Source organism: Danio rerio, chromosome 15 (genome assembly GCF_052040795.2).
Source record: "Danio rerio strain M-AB ecotype USA chromosome 15, GRCz13ab, whole genome shotgun sequence".
Classification (NCBI taxonomy): Eukaryota; Metazoa; Chordata; class Actinopteri; order Cypriniformes; family Danionidae; genus Danio; species Danio rerio.
This window is the reverse complement of record NC_141035.1, coordinates 32,856,900-32,881,698: the sequence shown is the minus strand read 5'-3', so window position 1 is coordinate 32,881,698 and position 24,799 is coordinate 32,856,900. Positions and strand designations below refer to the sequence as shown.

At 36.3% G+C, this 24,799-nt stretch overlaps 1 non-coding gene across 5 annotated transcripts in view; it reads left to right on the top strand.

Moving 5' to 3' along the window:
* LOC141377866 (uncharacterized) overlaps window positions 1–24,799 on the top strand; it is a 110,591-nt gene that overhangs the window by 63,965 nt on the left and 21,827 nt on the right. For 3 of the 5 annotated variants that reach the window (XR_015509642.1, XR_015509644.1, XR_015509646.1), the window contains one exon: window positions 16,276–16,355. This is a non-coding gene — a transcript (uncharacterized LOC141377866). Of the gene's footprint in view, window positions 1–8,285; window positions 8,567–16,275; window positions 16,356–16,423; window positions 17,228–24,799 lie in introns of those variants that run through there. The other 2 variants (XR_015509645.1, XR_015509643.1) reach the window with 2 other exon arrangements.

Below are 24,799 nucleotides of genomic sequence, written 5' to 3'. Positions count from 1 at the left end.
GCATCCATCCAAGCATCCATCCATCCTTCCATCCTGTCATTTATCATTCTTTCTTTTTTGTCATCCATCCGTTCATCCGTCCAAGCATCCATCCAAGCATCCATCCATCCTTCCATCCTGTCATTTATCATTCTTTCTTTTTTGTCATCCATCCATTAATTCGTCCAAGCATCCATCCAAGCATCCATCCATCCATCCATCCATCCAGTCATTTATCATTCTTTCTTTTTTGTCATCCATCCATTCATCCATCCAAGCATCCATCCATCCATCTGTCCGTCTATCCATCCATCCATCCATCCATCCATCATGTTATTTATCATTTTTTCTCTTTTTTTCTCTTTTGTCATCCATTCATCCATTCATCATTCTGTCATTTATTGTTCTTTCTAAATAGTCATCCATACATCCATCATTCTGCAATTTATAATTTTCTCTTAATGGCCATCCATCCATCCATCCATCCATTTCTGAAAATTCTTGCTTTATTATTGGAACTTCGGGGAGTGACACACAACTGGGATGAGATCCAATATGCGGGTTTAATCGTAGTCAGGCAAGCAATGGTCAATACAGGTGCAGGCAGTCCAGAATCGTAGTCAGTAAACAGGCTATAGGTTGTAAGGCAGGCGGCTAAACAGGAGAACAAGGATAAACAAGGCAAGGTCGAAACACGGGAAACAAGACAAGGAAAACGCGGTGTAATATCATCTACTGATCAACAAGACTCGGCAAACTGAAAGGGTGAATGTGTGGCTTATGTAGTGAATGCAATCAGTCTCTGATAGTCCTCAGGTGCTATGATGCTAGGTGTCCATCAGTCTAGATGAGTGAGCATGGGTGTCTGGACAAAGTGCATATCTGAATATGTAGTCCATGGTTAATGTGTGGGAACCAGCGATCTATGGAGAACGATCGCTGGTTATCGTGACAATTATAAGCATCCATCATTCTGTTTTACAATCTATTGATTTATGTATGCACATATTAGAAATGTCAAGAATCCAAATATTGAAATGCTTGCAGTGGTTAATTATATGGTCAGGATTTTAGAAGAACGTGTTTAATGTGTAAGCTTGGAGCTGTTTGAAAGTCTCCTTGCCTTGCTCTTTTCGAGCTCCAGCTCAGTTCAACCGATCAGTGTAGCACTTGAAGCTAATCACATTGCTAATGAATTATGCACTGAGCTCAAGGCTTTTACATCGAGTTAGAGAGGGCAGGCTGGCAGAGAGGCAATTCATCTGGCATGAATCAACAGACAAGCAGCAGGAAAGGAAGAAGCAGAAGAGCACTGAGTTTGACGGAGGGCCCTCAACTTATTCCATTACATTCATGTCTTTTTGCGACATGCATCACACATTCCTGCCTTCCTATCTAGTTATCCATCAGGGTTTTGATAGAGGGTGATTTTTATCTCTCAGATAGTATCCGTTGTCACTGTCATGTGTCCCGCTTGACATATTTTTTTCGCAAACAGCAGTAATGAAATGTGCGGCTGTAGGCAGCTTCTCTCTCAGCTTTACTCGTTGATGCAGCCTCTGGAAAAAAATAGTCCAGCTTATAAAGGTTGATGACCTCCTGTGCTGTAAAAAATGTCCTTTTAAAGTGACTGCCATGAAATTTCAGCCCAAATAGCTGAGGGGGTTTAAGAAATGCCTGGATGGATGTAATCAGACTGAGGTCAGAGGGTGGCCGTCCTTCATATAGATCTCAATGTGGTGCAGAGGACATCAGGTTCTTCCACACCGAACTATCTCATTTAAGTTTTGCACAAGCCTAGTGCTTTCTGCGTTATAATGGTCATTCTACAAAGCTGATTGCTTTTTCCTTCTCTTACGTGACTTTTTTTCTTAAACACATATCAAAATTGCGACAAATTTAGTGGCAGATTTTATTGTGTTGAGTAAAATGTTTGTTATGTTTATTTTATTTACTTAGTGTTCCTAGGCATCCAATGAATTCATAAATCATAAAGAAAAGGTGTTTTCTGACATTAAATATTGGATAACCAAGATTATATATATATATATAAACAAAAAGTTAACAAAAAAGTTTGGCCACCCCTGATCATTTTCATAATTGCAAGCCATAGCCTGCTGACCTTTCAAATCAGTAATTTGATTTGGATATATTTTTTTCATTAAATGTTGGATAAACAAGATGATATATATACAGTTAAGTTCATAAATATTTGGATATCTACATAATTCTAACATTTTTGGCTCTATACACTAACACAATGGAAATGAAACGAGCAAGATGTGCTTTAACTGCAGACTTTAATTTAAGGGTATTTGAATCCAAATCAAGTGAATGCTGTAGGAATTACAACAGTTTGCACATGTGCCTCCCTCTTATTGAGGGTCTAAAAGTAATTGGACAGAATAATAATCATAAATCAAACTTTCACTTTTTAATACTTTGTTGCAAATTCTTTGCAGTCAATTACAGCCTGAAGTCTAGAATGCATAGGCATCACCAGATGCTGGGTTTCATTCCTGGTGGTGCTCTGTCAGGCCTCTACAGCAACTGTCTTCAGTTTCTTCTTGTTTTTGGGGCATTTTCCTTTCAGTTTTGTCTTTAGCAAGTGAAATGCAAACTTATTCGGATTCAGGTCAGCTGATTGACTTGGCCATTGCATACCATTTCACTTCGTTCCTTCCACAAACTCTGGTTGCTTTTGCAGTATGCTTTGGGTCCTTCTCCATCTGCACTGTGAAGCACGGTCCAATGAGTTCTGAAGTATTTGGCTGAATATGAGCAAAAAATATTGGCTGAAAGACTTGAGAATTCATTTTGCTCGTTTTGTCAGCAGCCGCATCATCAATAAGTACAAGAGAACCAGTTCCACCATAATTCACTGCTTAGAATCATGAGCAGTTCCTTTTCTTCTCCATACTATTCCAATCACTCTGGTACAAGTTGATCTTGATCTCATCTGTCCATAGGATGTTCTTCCAGCACTGTGAAGGCTTTTTTAGTACTGTAACCTGGCCTTTCTGATTTTGAGGCTCTACACTGGTTTACATCTTGGGGTGAACCCTTTGTATTCACTCAGGTGTAGTCTTCTCTTGATTGGTGACTCTGACACACAAACACCTACCTCCAGGAGAGTGTCCTTGATTTGGCCAACTGTTGTGAAGGGTGTTTTTTTCATCAGGAAAGTAATTCTTTGGTCTTTTGGTGTTGCTGAATTCACTGGTGCGTTCTTTCTTTTTAAGAATGTTCCACACAGTTGTTTTGGCCATGACTAATGCTTTTGCTATCTCTCTAAGGGGTTGGTTTTCTTTTTTTCAGCCTAATGATGGCTTGCTTGACTGATAGTGACAGCTCTTTGGATCTCATCTTGAGAGTTGACAGTAACAGATTCTGAATGCAAATAGCACACTTGAAATGAACTCTGAAGCTTTTATCTGCTCATTGTAAGTAGGGAAATGAGGGAATAACACACACCTGGCCATGGAACACCTTAGAAGCCAATTGTCCAATTACTTAGACATAAATTGTCCAATTATTGGACCCTTAACAAGTGGGAGGCACATATGCAAACTGTTGTAATTCCTACAGTGTTCACCTGATTTGGATGTAAATACCCTCAAATTAAAGCTGACAGTCTGCAGTTAAGCACATCTTGTTAGTTTAATTTCAAATTTATTGTGTTAGTGTATAGAGCCAAAATTGTTAGAATTGTGTCGATGTCTAAATATTTATGGACCAAAATGTATATTATAGGTGGGCATAGATTCATTTTTTTTATCTAGATTAATCTCACTGTACTCTTGGAATTAATCTAGATTAATATAGCTCGTTTAAATTCATGCCAAAAGCATTCAGAATATGTGTGTTAACCAAATAACAACTAAAAATAAGTCTTTAAGAACGGGTTTCTTAAGCCAGGGTGCACATTAGACCAGGGGCTCATCTTCTGTTTCCCAAAAATGCATCACAAACTGCTAGAGAAACTGTTCAACTGTGATAATTTGGTGATGAAAATACATTATGTTCAATAAGATGTCCTTGTGTTTACTAACTGTTTATTCAGTTTAACATGAATTTTGAACTGTAGACCTACATAAGTTCGAAACAGCGATTTTTGATGACCTTAATCCGACTAAAGTCAGAACTGAACTAAACAGAAATGGAATTAAGGTGGGAGTATGCACACATTAGTGGCATTATTGAAGTGAACACTGCAATCAAACTATTACCATCATGTAGGACTTTTCGCCATTTTTTCATGACAAGATCCACAAGCACAGCAGTCAGTAAAGGGCCGTGCAGACACACAAACACACACACATCACAAAATGCGGATGTTTTTTCTTTCTATTTCTCATGCGTTATTTCTACCGCTGTCAAAATTTGTGCGTTAATGCATGCAATTAATTTTAAATAATTAACGTGTTAAAAAAAATAACACAATTAACGCAGTTGCAGGTTTTTTTTACTTCCTGTTGTGGTGGACGTGTGTTTAACATGCAAGAAATGTGGATAAGACCAAGGAAGCACTTTTTGAAGGCAAGTTCCAGTATAAAACAATTAGTTGCATCACCAGGCTATCCAGAGTTTCATGCAATTTCGGGTGTTTCATTTTTAACTTTCGACTTCTGTTGTAAGTTGATACCGCATGGCGAACAGAAAGAAAATCCTCCGCATTTCGTGACTCGGTGTTCCTTTAAGGTAATAAAATCACTGCTTAGGCTACACGGTATAATTTTAATAAGAGTATAATCTTAATCACATTAAAATCGGTGTATTGGTGTTTTATGTGAATGTACTCAGAAAGTCTCTGAAGTCGCGAGCTGTCAAAGACACGGCATTACTCTGCCTTTCAGCATGAGCCCTCCAAGTTTAGTGTGTTTCCTCATTAAACGCAACAAAAGCGTATGCTTCGCGTTGTTGTGTCAGAATCCTTGTGAAATACAGTAATACTTTAGGACGCTTAGTTTAAGCAAATTTGATGAACGTGATCATGCGTGTTGAATCTGAGGGGAGTCGCTCCAGTATGGAAGGCCGTTGGGGCCAAAACGTCTGCAGCGTGTTGTGTGTGTCTGTGTCAGGCCCGTTGAGGGGGGTCAGGGGTGAAGTGAGCGATGGATCTGAGTAGGGGCGTGTGCGCGCGAGATGTACCTGAAGGACGGTGGGGGTGAGTTGCGCGCGACATAGGCTACCTGAAGAGCAAGGAGGAATGCGGGGGAGAGGGGTGTGCAATGTATGTAACGACCGGTTTGCGAGAAATTATCATTCATTTGGGAGTCTCTGTGCATTTGCGGGATACTCCTAGTCTTAGCAACTGGATGAATGTAAAGGAGGATTATGCAAAATTGTTTCTACTCTGTAACTAATGTTCTCAACTCACAGCAATAAAACTTTACAATGAGTGCAACAGTTTGTATTCTATAGTTTATTATTATAATTTTTCATTTTCAATTTTTATTATTATAATTTTTCAAAGGAATTTTTGCAATTCCTGTATTTTGGCATTTTTGTGCAGTCCACTTAGGATCCAACATGGAAATCAATGTTTTCTTTATTGGCATTTATTGTTTTGAAATTTAAATGTCATTAACATGCCTGTGTTTTCATTTCTTTAATAAACATGGCTGTCAAGCCAGGATCTTGATGGTTTATTGTGGGTATGTTGTTTACATGAAGAAATCTGTGTTACAAGTTAAACAAAATTGTGTTCTATTAAACAATTATATTTTGAATTTTAATTCAAATAAACAATTACATTTTTTTATTTAAATAGTTTTTTTTCTTGCGTTTACATTAATTTTACATTTGAATAGCCAAAATTACAATTTTCAGTATTTTAAATGCGATTAATCATGAATAATCGCAATTAATTTTTAAAAAAATGTGTGATTAATTAGTTAATTTTTTTAATCGATTGACAGCACTAGTTATTTCATAACACTCTTACCAGTCCTTACTCCTTATTTGCTTCTAATATCCCAGTTTGTCACAGAGGCATGAATAAAATATTATTGAGTTAAAGTGAAATTGCCGTTCTGCAGTTAGTCACCCAAAATTACAGGAAACTTGTACATGAAAGCACTTCATGTAAACACCTTAATTCTATTATTGTCTATTAAGGCAAATAACTAGATTACAGTTGTCCATGTAAATGTACTCAGTAGTGTCTTCGAAGTAAGTGAAAGATACAGAAGGGCATCCTGCTGATTTGATTCAGAAGGGCACTTTTTTTTCAGATGGCTCACCGGTCAGTTATAGATCTGCGCTAAAATATCAAGGGAAAAGTCATTATAGCTTGCGTTGAATAGAATTAGCTCCCAACCCAACTTTAAGAATAGATTAACGGCATATATATTAACAGTATACACACACACACACACACACACACACACACACACACACACACACACACACACACACACACACACATTCACATTCACTTTAAATTTATAAACTAAAACACAACTAAACATGTCACTTTCTACTCGGCTCAGTGTCAATCTGCTGACGCCATTCAACAAAAGCATCATATTAATTGCTTAAACCTATCTTAATCTGAAAAATATACATGTTATGTTTTCCCAATATTAACACAACAGTTTATTTTTAGCTGTTATTCGGAATGAATATTTGCTCTCAAGCCTGAAACCAAAATCTTGTACGGTTATTTAGTTTATTCCAAGACTGATGTTTTTCTGGGAGCATGAACACGTTTGACTTTGATATGTGGCACTGTTTTTTTAAACTCTTGCCATAGATTCACATCATAAACTCTGAACTGAAATGCAGTTTGATACTATAAGGGCCCTTGGGAGAAATAAAAACAAGAAATCACTCCTTCTGAAAACCACTCTCATGCTCCCGAACATAAGATATCAAAGCCATCACATTTAGCTTCTGTTTACTGCAACAAATAGGCCAGAAGCACCTGCAGCCACACAAGAGCTGCAGATACTCTCAGAATGAATGAGTCTGTTTACAGAATAATTAAAATTTAAGTGTCTGATCGATGGCTGTGATTGTGTGTTTGATAGGGATGGTCCCCGGGGGCGCCGGAGCTGGGAGCTGAATGCACAATCCTCTTTGCCTCAGATATTAATTAATGCATAGATTTCCTGTCGGCCACGGCAACAGTATTATAGAACCCCGATAATGCTTTTAAATACAGTATTTTACATCTCCATTGATCTCTGCACCCCGGGGCTCGACTTGTTCAGCAGAACAACAAACTTGGAAAAGAGTTGGGAAAGTTTTCACATTAGATGAGAATATTTAAGCAGATATTGTGCCTGCAATGCAGTATCTCCTTTATTGATTCTGCACCATTTCAACTTCTGCTTCTGACTAGAATATGGAATGCAGGAAAGCATTATGGGATTGTAATGACATCATCTCAGTGCCATTATATCATCATGATATCAATAGTTTTCTCTGAAGTGTTTACTTATTATTTTCTAGTCAGTTTGCTTAGCGAGTCTAAACACTTCACACAGAAAGGAAAATCATTCACTGTAGAACTAAATAAATAAATCTGCAGGGTTTTTTTTCCCTGTAGAGCATAGAAGAAGATGTTATGAAAAATATCTTGTTTTCATGTATGTTTCTGGGTAATGAAAGTCAATGGGATCCAGTGTTGTTGTTTAGACGCTAAAATTCATCTGTTTGTTTCTTGGTGTTAGAGGAAAGTAAGTCATGCAGGAATGACATTAAGGTGAATAATTACTTATATGGGATTATATTATTATATTATTATTATTCATTCATTTTTCTTTACCGCCAACTTATCCAGCATATGTTTTACACAGCGGATGCCTTTCCAGCTGCAAATAAAGGGTTCCCCCTGGGAAACATCCATACACACTCATTCACACACATACACTCTGGACAGTTTAGCTAACCAAATTCACCTGTACCGCATGTCATACCACATGTGGGCTGTGGGGGAAACAGGAGCACCTGGAGGAAACCCACGCCAACACTGGGAGAACATGCAAACTCCACACAGAAATGCCAACTGACCCAGCCAGGGCTTGAACCAGCCACCGTGCTGCCTATAATATAATATAATATAATATAATATAATATAATATAATATAATATAATATAATATAATATAATATAATATAATATAATTTTCATTACATTACAAATATTGACCATAGCATGATTATAATGTTAACAGTGCTATGTACGCAACATTTGAATTAAAACATTAGAAATATTGAACATTACAATACAACAACAGAATTTAAATTAATCCATGGTTTCAGAAAAAAAAACACATTTGAATTTCTCCAATCTCAAAGTGCAAGGGCTCAAGATAGAAGCAAGCTCCCTTATCAGCGCTGAAGGCCAGCAGAGAAATAACACAAGCCCAGCCAGTGTGTCCAACAGCTCCTCAATGCCATCCACATTCCCCAAATCCCCATCTGTTACAATGGAAGAGCCAGTGCATGCAGGAATCTTTCCATCAGCACATTACCCAGATCAGCTCATCAGGCTGACAACTAAACCTGAGACACAACCTGAGACAGTGATAAAGATGCTCCTCACTGTCATTTCACTGATGCTGATATACAAACTGCTCGTGTCATGACTACTTTTACCCCAGGGGAATATTTTGAAGGCTATGTAACGGACGCAGGATGAGGGGTTGATGAATTTGCTCTATTTTTTAAAAATCTTTTTTATATGCCACAGTGTTTTATTACGAGCCTGCATCTGGACGGGGAAGACTTTTTGTTAATAAATGCCATGCATCAAATAAATTTCTAAAAACAAAACAGTCAGGATCAATAATAACGTGTAAATCATAATGTTTGTTCTCCGCTAGTTGTATGCTAAATAGTAGCTATGTCATATTTCTAAAATTTGCATAGCCTTCTGCTTCAAACTTGTCAAGTCAAGTATCAAAACATTCATTTTGACTGTTGTTGTATGTAATGGATAAATGACTAGGATATACTGATAGACAAATAATAGTCTTTCCAAACAAGATGTAAATTGCCCCTGTCATGAAAAGAAGAGATATTTTATACCTCACAGAAATGTTAAAGCACCATTGCACCTCTTGACAGATGATATGCCTTTTCTCAGCTAAATAAAGATTATTTTACTGGCTCAAATTATGACATGCTGAAATCTGATCCACGGGATACTGAGAATAACCTAAAAATGTCTTTTTATATCCATAACTGCATGCTGCAATCAGAGTAAGTCGTAAGGAAATCTTTAAAACAAACCCGAGGCTCAAAGTTGCTGATGAAATATTTCGACTGATTCGTGTGATTTTAATGTTTTTTGAAAAAGGCTGTCCTGCTCAGGCTGCATTTATTTAATCAAAAATACAATAAAAAAAGAAACATTTTGATTTATTATTACAATAAAAACAACAACATCATCATCATCAACAACAACAACAACAACAACAACAACAACAACAACAACAACAACAACAACAACAACAACAACAACAACAAATTTCTGTGATCCAAAGCTAAAATTTTGACCATCATTACTAGTCTTCAGTGTCACATGATCCCTCAGAAATCCTTATGTTGTGGAATTGCTATTCTATGATCCATTATTACTGGTACCACAGCATTAATATTTCATGACAATGATTCAACAAGGTACTGGAAATATTGCTCAGAGATTTTGGTTCATATTGTCATGATAGCATCAAGCAGTTGCTGCAGATTTGTCGTCTGCACATCCATGATGCAAATTCTCCCATTCCACCACATCCTAAAGGTGCTCTATTGGATTGAGATCTGCTGACTGTGGAGGCCATTTGAGTACAGTGAACTCATTGTCATGTTCATGATTTCCAATCTTCTATGGTCTGGTGTGGTTTTCTGCTACTGTAGCTCATTTGCCTCAAGGTTGGACGTGTTGTATGTTCAGAGATGCTCTTCTACTTACCTCGGTTGTAACCAGTGGTTATTTAAGTTACAGTTGCCTTTCTATCAGCTCAAACCAGTCTGGCCATTCTCCTCTGACATCAATAAGTCATTTGCGCTCACTGGATATTTTCCATTTTTCGGACCATTCTTTGTAAACCCTTGAGATGGTTTAGCGTGAAAATCCCTGTAGATCAGCAGTTTCTGAAATACTCAGACCAGCCCATCTGCTACCAACAACCATGCCACTTTTAAAGTCACTTAAATCACCTTTCTTCTCCATACTGATAGTGGTTGGAACTTCTTGACCATGTCTACATGCCAACTTGAGTTGCTGCCTTGTTATTGGCTGATTAGTAACTTGTGTTAATGAGCAGTTGGAACGGCGTACCTAAAAAAGTGGCCGATGAGTGTACGCCATAACTTTTAAGAGGTAAAAACATTATTTACAATCAGTGTTGTAAAATTTTGCACTGTTTCTTTTTTCTTTTCTTTTCTTTTCTTTTCTTTTCTTTTCTTTTCATTTCTTTCCATGAAAACTGATATAGTACCATTTAAAAATACCATTAAAATGTGTTTGCTTTATTCTTCAGGGACACATTCAAGAGTGAAAGTAAAGACATCTATTTTGTAAATATTATACTTGTTAATGTAAATGTTATATTTTTTTGTTTCTTCCTGGATAAGACATATAAGTCTATAATAATTATTAAGGCAGTTCTGAAGGCAAAAAGAGCTCCAACCTGGTCGTAGTAAGGTGTATCTGCATGTAATTAAGTGGCAGATCATCATAAAGATTTCAGAATTATTTAAATTGTATGAATATTTAACACATTTAAGCACATTTAAACTACGTACAATTGTAAAGCATTGAATTTAAATTGTGATCAAATTTCACAGTTTTTCAGTTTTATTGTTTTTTTTTTATCAAATAAATACAGCTTTACTGAGAAAAAGAAGCTTTTATAAAGCATTTTAAGTTCATTCACTGAATACATCAGTCAGCTCAAATAGATTGGCTGCAGCTTGATTACACCCATTTACTTTCCAGAAAAGCCAATGCCTCTTTTTCTTTTTTCTTTTATTTAAGAAGGAGCGTTTACACCAATCAGGGGGAGTATGTGTAATCGGTGAACTTTTACGCTTTGAAATCTAAAGCCATTGTGAAAGGGGTTGTCAAGATCTCATCAGATGCAATTTTACCACATTTGTGGCATTTTTTATTTTTTGACATCTATGTCTGGCTGTGTCGTTTTCTCAATACATCCCCTGTGGTTTATGGCAGTCTAGAATATTGCTATAGTTTAGTCCATATTTGACGTTTGTACTGGTAAGCTAAAGTGGGTTTCAATTATGCAAAATGTTACAATTAGCTCAAATTTGTATTTCATAAACAAAAATATATAAGTTAATGTCAAGTTAAGTTTTTGTTACTTTCTTTTTATATAAAAGTAGAAAAATATAAAACAATAGGATTGTTACAAAATCTAATAATCTAGAATATGTATTAATACTTTTTTGTAGTAAGTGTATGTAATAGTAATAATATACAAGTAACATATACAAATTATATATATATATATATATATATATATATATATATATATATATATATATATATATATATATATACATACAGTATATGTATATATATATACAGTATATATATATATATATATATATATATATATATATATATATATATATATATATATATATACATACAATATATATATATATATATATATATATATATATATATATATATATATATATATATATATATATATATATATATATATATATAAGTATATATCCAGCAGATAAATATAGCTCGACTTATAGGCAACCCAATGCAAAGGGGTTTATTCAGTGAACACAACCAGCTTGATGTACCTTATCCCACTTATTACACAGCTACTTGCCACAGAAGTAAAGAATTTGAGATATGAAACATTGATCTAAGCTGTAATCATTTTTATAATAACTCTTACTGTAATAACACTTTACATAAACGTAAAGCTTAAAAATGAAAACTAAAGAACATTTTTTTAAACATCTGGCTCCAAAAATTCCAGAACAGTAGTGTGATAGATTAGCACACACATACACACACGTAAATAATATATTCAACACACACATATATATATTTAAAAATATAAATTAAATGAGTTAATACACATTTGCTCACTAACGGCAGAGATGATCCGCAATATGCAGATGATCCTGTGTTATTAGTTTAAAGTTTGTTAACAGAGAATAACGTACCTTGGAATGAATGCTGTGATTAACCAATCAGAAATAAGTATTCCAGAGAGCCATGTAATAATGTATATTAAAACACAGCTGAAATGTTGATTTATTTTTTTCTTTTTGGCTTGGTCCCTTTATTAATCTGGGGTCTCCACAGAGGAATGAACCACCAGCTTATCCAGCATGTGTGATACGCAGCGGATGCCCTTCCAGCTGCAACTCATCACTGGGAAACATTCATAAACCCTCATTCACACACATACACTACAGACAATTTAGCCTACCCAATTCACCTATACCACATGTTTTTGGACTGTGGGGGAAACCGGAGCACCTGGAGAAAACCCATGCAAACACGAAGAGAACATGCAAACTGTAAACGCCAACTGACCAAGCCGAGGCTCGAACCAGCGACCTTAAGCTGAAATAATAATAATAAAAAAAAACAGTCAAATTGTAATTATTGACCAGTATATCTAGATATCAGTCCATAAACAACAAAACAAACATTTATTTGATAAACAACTGAGTAAGGGGAAATAAAAAGTCACATTTAGATTCTAATTTTGTTAAAATAAAATAATAATAATAAATTCAGTCTTTACATTGACCTCTTTATCCCCATCAGCAGCCAGAGATTGGATAAAATAGAAAGCACATAAAAATTTAGGAAAAGAGAGCGAGAGAGAAAATCACCCAAAAGCATCTCAGTAATGTCCCATTAAACTCAATCAAACCTTTCTAGGAGAAATAGCTCAATTTTTCCAAAGAATGGCAAAGAAATACATTTTTTTTTTGGTCTAGGCTTTCTATCACCAGAATCAAAGATCTATATTCAGACACTAGATTGAGCAATTCAGTACATAATCTATTGCCATTCAAAACATGCCACAATGTACAGATTCTCAATGAATGCACAAAGCGCAGTTGAAGTTGAAAGTTGTAAAGTCTGTAAATGACACTTTTCCAAACTCGGCTTCCATGTCAATATGTTAGAAGAGCATTACAGTATATCCACAATGAATAGAGATTTCCATAAACAGTGTGATTGTAACTAAGATAAGTTTATAAAGTGCTAAAATTAAGTTAATTTGATCCTCAAATGGATTGGAATTAAGTATGGCATGACACAGTGATTTAAAATCGCAGAGGCAAATCCAGGCAAAAGCTTCCCACAGTCCCCTCATTTGAAAGTGATTACAAGCAATAACGCGTAAGTGAGGAAATTGATTCCTGATGTTTCTACATTCAGTTCGATACATGGCAGTCTGTAGTTAATGCCACTATGACCCGACTCAATTATTTTGTGTCACTGTGACCCAGACACATTTTGAGTTTTATGAATTACAGTCAAAGAAAAGGCTGTATCTCAGCAACGCTTTGGAGCTTAATTATTAAAACTCAGAGACTTGCTCAAAATAAAAAATAAATAAAAAAAGTTATTTTACTTTCTGCTTGATAATGATTTTATAAATGCCACATTTAAGCCAATGTCTTTCTTGCCATTTCTTGTTAATTTAGAAATTTACAGCAATTATTACAGCAATTTTAACACTTTGCAGCAATTTAGAAGATATTTACTGCAAAAACACCCAGTAAAATACCACATACATTCTTTACAATTTAGTACTGTATTATGCACTACATTGTGGGGAATTTTAAAGCTTTTACAGTATACTGTAAGAAATAAAATCATAAAAAAGGACAAATGACTGGCAGCTACAGCTGCCAAATAAAAACCATAAAATTAGAGTAAAATTTCTTTGTTGAAATAAAGTGCAAAAAATAATAAATCTACAGATATTTTCATTAAAATGTTTACAGAAAAACAGTTATTTTACAGACTTTTCCTAGATTATTATGATCAAACACCACCAATAAAGTGACTGCACTAAAAGTTCAAGAGAAAACAATGTTATTTAAAATAATTTTTCCTTAATCATTACGATTAAACACCTTTAATAAAATGCCAAGACATCCTCATGGTCGTAATTTAACAGTTTTATTTTGGATCAAATTTTTTTTGAAAAAACAGCAAACGAGATACAACTGTTTAAAATTCTCACAACTTTAAAATTACAGTTGTTTCATTTTATTGAATAGTATTTATGTAAAACATGTAGAGGTTTAAGTTATATGGAATGATTCAGTTCTAAATCTTAAATGAAATGGAACTGTAACGTGAAGGGGACGCTGACAAATGAGTGCAGATCCAAATGCAGCTTTATTACACAGATGGTCAGGCAAGCAACAGTCAACACAGGGGCAAACAGATGTAACATTATGCAGGGAATCCAGAGTCATGGTCAAATAACAGGCAAATGGTCAGTCTCGGCAGCAAACAACGTAAACAATTAACAAACAAAGCAAGGCAAAAGAAGAGAAACCCGTCATAATGTTCACAGTAACAGTACAACAAGACTAAGCAATTGGTCTATGCTGCTTTTAAAGTGCATGTAATCAGTTCATAACGATCCTCTGTCTGTGTGTGTGCAATCAGCGGAATCCGGAACAGGTGCATGTGAGCGCTCTTTGGTGTGTGACTTTATTGAACGGATTTGATCGTAATAATCTAGGAAAAGTCTGTAAATGAACAGTGTTATTAAGAATGTTTTTCTGTAAACATTTTTATGAAAATATCTGTAGATTTAGTATTTTTGCACTTTATTTCAATAAAGAAATTTTACCGTAATTTTATGGTTTTTGTTTGGCAGCCGTAGCTGCCAGTCATTTGACCTTTTTTTAGGATTTTTTTTTTGTTTTTTTGTTTTTACAGAGCAAGTAATTACAATTTATTACTTTAATTTTACGTAATTTTAAATGTACTTAAAAAAAAAAACAGGAAAAAAACTGTAAATAATACGGCAATTTTATTGTATAAAACAGACAAATTGCTGTAATTTGTCATTACTTATATAGTACATAAAATAACAGTCAAGCTGTTAATTTACAGATACTGTTTGTAATTTTTACGAACTTTTGAATATAATTTAAAGTAACAGAAAAAATACTGTATAAATAATACTGTAATTTCCATGTATTAAAAACAAAAATGTCAGTAATTTGTCTTTAATAGTACCTAAAATGAAAGTTAAACTGTTAATTTAGAGAGATTGATTGTCATTGTGCTAAGTTTTGAATATAATTTGAAATTACAAAAAATTACTGTAAAAAATTTAGAGATATTTTCTGTAAAATTAGTTTTTTTTTTTTTTTTTAACAGTGTACTTACTGCCCATTAGGAATTTGCTACAGTAATCAATGTAATCAAGTACTGTTATACTGTAGTTGAAAACAAAAAATGAGACAGTTAATGAAAAAATTATCAATTAGCATCATTCATCACAAAATGTATTTAAACTAGGTTGATGAATGAAAATTGTCTTTTTAAACCATTTAGCATGGATATAATCCCAATGAATAATAGAAAATGCTGTTGTACATGATTTTATCACTTATTTAAAATATATTCAATTCAGTAGTAAATCCTAAAAATAAATGCTTTTTACTGCTGGTGTAAAATTTTAAAAAATACAGTAAAAGTACTGTAAAAATTGTCATACTGTAAAATAAGCATTTTATTTGACATTTTATTGTATTTTCACAGTTTTGTATTTCCTTTGAAGCGCTAAGGGGTGACATGGCGGCTTAGTGGTTTGCACAATCCCCTCACAGCAAGAAGATCACTGGTTCGATTCCCAGCTGTGTCAGTTTGCATGTTTTCCCTGTGTTGGCATGGGTTTCCACCAAGTGCTCTGGTTTCCCCAAACAGTCCAAAGACATAGGTGAATTGAATAAACTAAAATTGGTTACAGTGCATGTGTTTGAATGAGTGTTTATGGATGTTTTCCAGTGCTGGGATGCAGCTGGAAGTGCATCCGCTGTGTAAAACATATGTTGGATAAGTTAACGGTTCATTCCGCTGTGGCGACCCTAATGAATAAGGGGACTAAGCCGAAGGAAATTGAATGAAGGGTTATGAAGTAAAACTATGACAAGCACATTATTACCTTTAATCCACAACCTTGGCAAATGGCTATGAGTGCATTCATAACAGTCTGGATCACAGGCTTACTGTTGCAAAAATTATATGTGACATAAGGACACAAGAGCTGACACCGTTTGTTTTCTTTTTTTATAGGAAAAAGCATCCAGGCATCCAGGACAAACACGAGTACATGAGCATCCTCAGGACTGTTTGCTGAGGCTGGGGATTAAAAGGTAATAACAATGTTGTAAATAACGTTCTGATTCTTTCCCTCTGAAAACAATCTGAAATTGTTTTTCAGATTTTGCCAATTAAGTTCAGATTCATAAGAACACCATGAGAATGGCCTTGGTTGAGGCCAGAGATCCTGAATCTTTTCCTTTAAAACTGTATAAAATCTTTTTCTTTGGCTTTACTGGTGTTTAACTTATAGATGAAAAAAAAATATATATTGCCTTGTTTTAGGGTTAAAGTGGTTCTGATGGACTTTTTTGCACTCTCAACCTTGCTTCAGTGTGTTTGCTGTTGAAAAAGATCTGGAAAGCACAAAGTCAATCCAAACAGGGTTTATTCTCAATAAGCTCTGTTTCTGAACTCCCTCAAACACCACAGCTATAGCCTTGAGTTTTCTTCCAGCAATGTAAATGTCACAATAACCTAAATTGAAAATAATTCCTGCCCAAGGCGTGTTCAGTTCAGCAGATCCTAATTGAGTTGGGTGTTGCTGTCATACAGTATCCAAATGACACAGCTTTACAAACCAAAAGAGACTTATGCCATTTCTTCCATAACTGTTTTTATTTACTGTGAAGTTCTAGTCTATGGGCTGTGAGTCTGTGTGTGGTGTTCCAGTCTATGTGTGTGTGGTGTCCCAGCTTATCGGAGGTGAGTGCGTGTGTTTTAATCACAAGCTGTAAGTGACGTGATTGGTACACAGGTGCAGCTCGCTGGGATGTGGATAGAAACCATATTTGCTGTGCTCTTAGGAGTCTGAGGGTTTTGAGCGATCATCTTGGCATAGAGCTCGGTTAAGCTGCGGTGACTGCCTCATTTGGCCCTGACTCTTCTTTTCGTTTTCTTTATGTTATTGTTCTGTTAAAATAAATATTATTTTGCCTGTGATGGTTGCGTCTGGTCCTCCTTTTTGTTACAGTTTCAGAGCCGGCTGTAACAAATGGGGGCTCGTCCGGGACTTAAACCCAGGACCTCTCATATAGGGTTACACAGAGCTTATAACATAACAAAGGGTGCTAATCAATGACACACAGGTCGAGGTTATGGAGGAATATATGTACCTAATAACAGTTATTGACAACAGGTCGATTTGATCAAAACACACATACAATTATTAATAAGGCATATATCAAACACTGTTTTCATTGCAACGACTCAACTTTTTTATTGTAGAGAAAGTTATTCTTAAGACCTTTTACAATTGTAAAAAAATTTGAAAGTACGTTGTCCTTTTCCTTTATTTGCTGGTTTTCCCCACTGTTTATAAAAAACAAGAAGCACTGTACCACTGTATATGGGAATGTAAAGGAATACAGAACTTCAGGAAAGGTGTGAAAGAAATAATAGAAAAGATTCTTGAGGTTAGTAAACCAATGTCTTTATAATTTTTAAATTAAATTTATATCCCAAGAAGATCAGGTTAGATCAGGAACGACGGAGCATATATTTATGAGTATTTGTATTCTGCAAGCCAAATGGCTTGTTTCTTTAAATTGGAAAAGTAAATGTGCACCAAATATAGACCGTTGGCTGAAAGAGATGGTAAAAAACATGTCAATGGAAAAAAACAACTTGTATATTAAGTAATAAATACATAATTTTTAATAAAGTTTGGGGACCTTTTATGTTATTTTTTAAAAGGTAGTGGAGTTGGAATTGTTTCAGTGGATTGGTAAGAAAAAATATATTGTATTCTGATGTAAAATACCGAGAAAGCTTTTGTTTTGTTTGTTCATTTGTTTTCTTGTTGGTTTATGTTATATCTGGGACATAAAAAATATGTATGTATGTGTTAAAATATTATAAAAAAAATTAAAAAAAGAATCGTCTTCAAGGATTTTTTTTTTGTGTGTTTAAAAATTTTAGGAGTTCTCTTTGCGAGGTCTTGCATCCTATTATGAACCGCAGGTGTTAAGGATGGCTAAATACTAGAAGATAGCACACAGGTCTTAAACAAATATTTGAAATGGATGCCCCGTGGGTGACGTCCAAGGACCATAAGCTGTTCCACAAATCGTTATTAATTTACTTTTGTGCCTGAAGGAAGTTTTAAACTAAACTAAACTAAAAAAACTAACTAAACTAAAGGTAACTCTTTATTTTAATGATCCATTTGATTATTAGTTGACTGTTTGCTTAATATCTGTTGATACTGGTCCTTCATTACATTTAAGTATTTACGATACTTCAGACATTTAACTGACTATAAGAAACTTTGCCAGTGCATGTCAACTTACACTAACCTACATACATTAAATCTAACGAGAATTAGTTGGCATGTAGATGCAGTATAATTTAAATTCAACAATCAGACCATCAAAATAAAGTTTGACTAGTGAATTTAGTTTAATAACTAACACATGTTTTTCAGCCAGCTTTCTGCATTTTGAGTTTGGGAGATTACTTTAGGAGTTTAATATGACAAAATTTTAAAACATAGGTAGATACTTTGTTTTTTGATTGCTGCAGTGGCCAAGGCATGTGCTGTAAAGACTCGAAAGGAAAGGGGTCATAGAGCATTTACATTTAAAGAGACACACAAAAATGGCATTTTCTACTGTTTAAAAATGCTATTTTAAAGCATGGTATTATAAATCACAAAACCATTCTGGGAACACTAGAAACTATTAGTCTTGGGAGCATTGGACCCATGTAAACACAGTATAAAATGTAAACAAAAAAGCAGTTAATAATTTCTTGCATTTATATAATAAGAAAAGGCTTAAAACTTGTTTGTTAATATTAAGGATGACAACAGTCTTGGGGAAATATCAGTCTCATGACTTCCAGACTCAACCATCTTGTCTTTTAGCTACAAGAGGAAAAGTGTTACATTTCAAAGCAGAAATTGCTAGCATCGGCCTGTTATTTGTCGAGGCAGTGATATATTTGTCATGCACGGAATCTGGCAGATAGGAAAGTGCTATCTGACACCACAAGCATTTTATCTACTTTGAGACATGGTTTATTCTGCAAAGGCTATTAGTTCAGTCGGAGTTGGGGGGTTAGTGTTGTCGGCGATAAATCATTTCGGTGGAGGCGATAGAGGATGGCTGCACTTTAATCTGGCACTCCCCTGAGTTTTCATTAATGCCCTCCCCAGAGGTCCAAGGGACAACATGACCCGATTGTCCGAGACAGAGCCGTGTGCGACTGGCAAATTGGCTGATATTTTACCAAAAAAAAAAAAAAAAGTGATGACAAACAGCCTGGCCTCTGTCCTGATAGCCAGCAGAGAGCTTTAACACACAGTGACAAGTGGACAAACACAGTGCAATGGCTGACACCCAATGCATTTAGCTGGCATTTCACCCACACCATCATTGCCTTTTCAAAAAGTGATGAGCGTGAAGAACGATACACTTGACATGTTTTGCATCTGTCATAGTTGTCTTTTCATAACAAGATGTATATTCGCTGCTGCTGCAAATATTTTGGCCCTGTTACACCTGCAATTAACATCCATCTCTTTATTGATGGAAAAAAAGAAACAAAAATTGTTACAGTGTAAATTCCAAATATGTTTAAAATTGCAATTTAATTGTAATTAATTGTAATCTAGAATCAAATCATCAGGCAGAATTGTTAGGTATTTTTTTAATGGAAGCCCCATATGATAAATATACCCAGCAGACACAGGACGTCAACATGACTTTAGATTGACATTCTACCTTAATGCCGTGGGGACATTGCTTTTTGGGTGGAAAGAAAATTGGGTTGACGTTAGAACCCAATGTCAGACCAACATCGGACAGACATTGGATTTTTGTCACTTTTCAGCGGAACCTAAAATTGCATTGCCAAACCAAATATCAGCATCTATTGATGTTACAGCTTGATGTTGTGTGGATGTTACCATTATGACATCTAGCAGACATTGGATTTTGGTTAAATAAATGTCAATATTTAATGTCAATATGACGTTAAAGGGCCACGAACCCCCTCCCCTGTCTAAGCAGGGTGTTTTTACACCTCTAATTTAAAAAAAGTCAGGAAAGTGGGTGAGTCCAGCTCTGTTTAGGTGGGAGTGTCGAGTGGCGAAAGAGGGATGAGTTTGCAAAAAAGGGGTGTTTCGGTTTGAGCATGCGCTGATCTTCAGAGGCATAACAAACACAGACATGTGAGAAAGACAGTGACTGCGTTTACATGGACATTAGTAATCAAAATATTTGCCAAATTATTAATTTGTTGACTTTAACTGCAGTTTAGCACTTTCACTTTCATTCAGGAACATTGCATGCATGCCCCTGTGACAAACAAGATATTAGATGGGAGGAACTGCTTTAAGAGTGTAGTTTTAATGAAATGTTTGATACCGCATGTCGTATGGCGGAAAAAAAAAAACTGTATTCCTAAGTAACTTAGATGCACTTGGTAGGTGCAGAGAATAGTAACAGAAAGTCTTGTGTGTATAGACTATCCTGTCACAAAATGCGGCAAAAATCCTACATGACGATAATAGTTTGATTAAGGTGTTTACATGTTTACATTTAGAGAGCAGCATTTACAGCAGATCTTTTAGCCCATAATATTGTTGTGATAGTAACATACTGTAAACTTAGTAACTAAATCATTTTGACTAAGGGAAGTCTTTAAAAACTGAAAGAGTACTGCTGACAATACTAATTGCCTCTGAATAAACAAACTAAGAACACTGATCACACACTTCAACAAGACTAGTGGCAAATCTGGATTTTACCATTTCAAGAAGCGAAAAGATCTCGGGTAAAAAATGTTCCCTGTAAACATATTTTTGTCGCATGTTAGCAGACCACTGTAATCCACTGGTGAGTCCAGCTGCGCTCTCATAGCGGGGAATTGAAAACAAAACCTTCGTTGCGGCACATTTATAAACGCAACAATGACGACCCATGTCTTTAAACAATTCTTCTTCTTCCACTTGTTCTAATTAAGGTTGGCAACACAATGTGGCGTCTCTCTGCCATTTTAACATTGTAACAGGTAAAAACAATCTTCAAAGCTATCATGCATTTTAATAAAGTTACATCTCATACACAATAGAGTGCGCTGATTGGTTGGAACCAAGTATATCTCTTGAATTAATGATGAAAGCTCAAAGGCGTCACTTTGTACTCAGTGGTACAGACAGCCAATCTAGATTCTGGAATTTACAAAAACAACCAATTTTCACTTTTTAGTGAAATATATGTGTCCTAATAGTGTTTTTAGCAGCGTGGGACACATATATGACTGTCAGAATCCCAAAAAATGTGTTTTGGTGTTTCGTGACCCTTTAAGATGTTGACCAGATGTTGGATTTTGGTCACCTGACATCACAAGCTAAATCTAACCTAATATTAACGTCTTATGATGTTGTGTGCCTGCTGGGTATATATTTATTATATTTTGGTAAACTGTACATTCTTTGTATGTTTTTTTCCTGTTTGATTATATAATTCTATTATTATTGTTGTTGTAATAATAATCATCATAACACATCCCAATACACCTGTTAAATGTATTATTTTAAAAATATATGATTTATGAATTAAAATATTTTAATTATTGGTTTTATTATTATCAGTAATAATAATAATAATAATAATAATAATAATAATAATAATAGTAATAAGTGTCACTATCACCAGCGATCCAGGCTTGAAGATCACGCACGATTGCCCAGACTACAAATCTGTTAATTTATGAAATACATTTCCCATCATGCAACACACACACACACACACACACACACACACACACACACACACACACACACACACACACACACACACACTGTTACGGTTCTTCGATGATTACACACACAGCTGAAAGTTGATCAAGGACACATTACACAGACTATACACCACACTTGCACACACATGGCTGAGTCTTGTTTGTCTGTAACACCACAAAGCATAATCCTGTCTAGTGTTTCTGTGTTTTGATCTTTGCCTTGTTTTCTCGTCATTGACTCTTTGCTGCCTGTACTTAGTGGTGGGCAAAGCAAAGCTCCATGAAATACTGAAACAGTCAAAGCAAATGTGTCGAAGCTTCAAAATGTTTTGAAACCCATATCTACAGGGACATCTAGTGGTCATTTTTCATGTATTGTTCTGAAACAGCTTCAGCAAAGAAACAGTTAAGCAAACTGAGGTATTATACCCCACGTTGTTGAGTTTAGGTTTTAAGTGACTTAGTGGAGCGATGAGAGTTCCAGGGTGATACAGCTATAGATGTTAATTTTTTAAAGGCTCTGTTCTTGTAACGTATTTTGTTTTAACATTGGAATGAGCACTTTGGGAATAAATATGTCTTGTTTCGGTAATATAAAATTAACATTACTAAAGTCAGGATTTGAATTCTGTGCACATGGATGGTACATTAGGCTACATGAGATTTTTTGACCCTGTCAGTCAACCGCTGATTCGACAGGTTTCGAATTGCTTCTGAAATGACAGATGCTTTGAATCGCTTTAGTCAAGTGACCTGGTGTTTTGAAACATTTTAGTCAAGCGACCTCTGTTTCAAATAATCTTAGTCACGTAACCTGTGTGTTTTGAATTACCTTAGTCATGCAACCTGGGTGTTTTGGATCATGCTTCGGTGCAGTGTTATGAAACACTTACACTTCGGGATGTTAAAATGTCAGTTTCACATCAGCCATCCTACCTGTTACTTGATTTCGCTTTTTGGATTACCTGTATGTACCCGTTTGCTCCTGTGTTTGATTGTTGCCTGCCTGACTATTCTCTGTTTCAAGAGTTCACACTTAGATACTGTTTGACAACTTGTTAGCAAGTTAGCAGGTTTGGCATGCTGTCCCAGGAGAGAACCCTGAGCTCGGAGATAGTTGAGCCCAGGGTTCCCGCCAGGTCCATAAAGCATGTGAGGGGAGTACGAGGTCAGGTGTTCTCGAGAGCTCCCCTCGGCAAAAGAGGAAAGGAGGAGAAGGGGTGGATGGGGGGTTTCTTCGGAAAACGAAGATAGGGGTGTACATTTTAGCTAGGTTATTTATAGTGGGTTTGGATCGTTCCGATTGGCTAGCTAATGAGCTTAGATGAGTGGCCGGCTGCAGTCAATCATATCACGTGCTCCTCTCGAAATTAGTTTATGAAACTTCATTTCAAGAGTTCACACTTAGATACTGTTTGACAACTTGTTAGCAAGTTAGCAGGTTTGGCATGCTGTCCCGGGAGAGAACCCTGAGCTCGGAGATAGTTGAGCCCAGGGTTCCCGCCAGGTCCATAAAGCATGTGAGGGGAGTACGAGGTCAGGTGTTCTCGAGAGCTCCCCAAATGCATGAGACTCGGGACAGCAGCCGTGTATTCGAAGAAACTCCCCGAAAGGCTTGAAATGCTATATCCGGCTGCTGGATATAGTGGTTGAAAGTGAAGGGGCTCCGATGGGAGCCAAGGGGGATACGGGCTCTTGCGGGAGCCCGTGCCGAGTTGGCGTGGGCTATAAATACTCCAGCTGGATTAGAAACTAAGGGAAACCCCAGCGGGGGTCAGAGCTGTGGGATGGACGGGGATCCAGTTGGAGTCAAAATGATGAGGAGTGAAAAGTGAGGACTCCAGCTGGATGAGGGGGTTACTAGGGCTGCGGGGGGGTCAGGGGCTCCTAAGGAGTAATTGCTCGAGGAACACTCCTTGCGGAGATAGAGCTGTGAGGTGACAGCACTATATATAAATATATATGTATATGCGATATATAGATATATATATATATAATGGGGAAAACTAAGGCCTTGGGGGGGCGATTTTACTTGACTCCAGCGGGAGTCTAGCTCTTTTGGGCTCTCCAGCGGGAGATAGAGCTGCAAGTGCCATCTCCAGCTAGGGACGGGAACGATGGAGGGCAGGTGGAGGCCCCAGCTGAAGGGTGAGTGGCGGTTGGGCGATGACCCCTGCGGGGGTCGAATGCTCGGGAGCAACTCTTGCTAGAGTTAGAGCTTGAGGGTGACAGCACTATATATAAATATATATGTATATGTGATATATAGATATATATATATATAATGGGGAAAAACTAAGGCCTTGGGGGGGCGATTTTACTTGACTCCAGCGGGAGTCTAGCTCTTTTGGGCTCTCCAGCGGGAGATAGAGCTGCAAGTGCCATCTCCAGCTAGGGACGGGAACGATGGAGGGCAGGTGGAGGCCCCAGCTGAAGGGTGAGTGGCGTTTGGGAGATGACCCCTGCGGGGGTCGAATGCTCGTGAGCAACTCTTGCGAGTGTTAGAGCTTGAAGGTGACAGCACTATATATAAGTATATATTTATATGCGTGGGTGCATATAGATATATAGATATATAAATAAATTTTAAAAATAAAAGATAAATGTGAAAAATAAATAAGAAATCAAGAAAAATAAGGTCTAGGGCCGGGGAGGGTCAGTGACTCGTGCTCGTGTCACAGCTCAGGGTTGGGTGAGCTAATTGTGGCCAACTCCAGTAGGAGTCGGGAGAGATGATGGGGAGATGGAG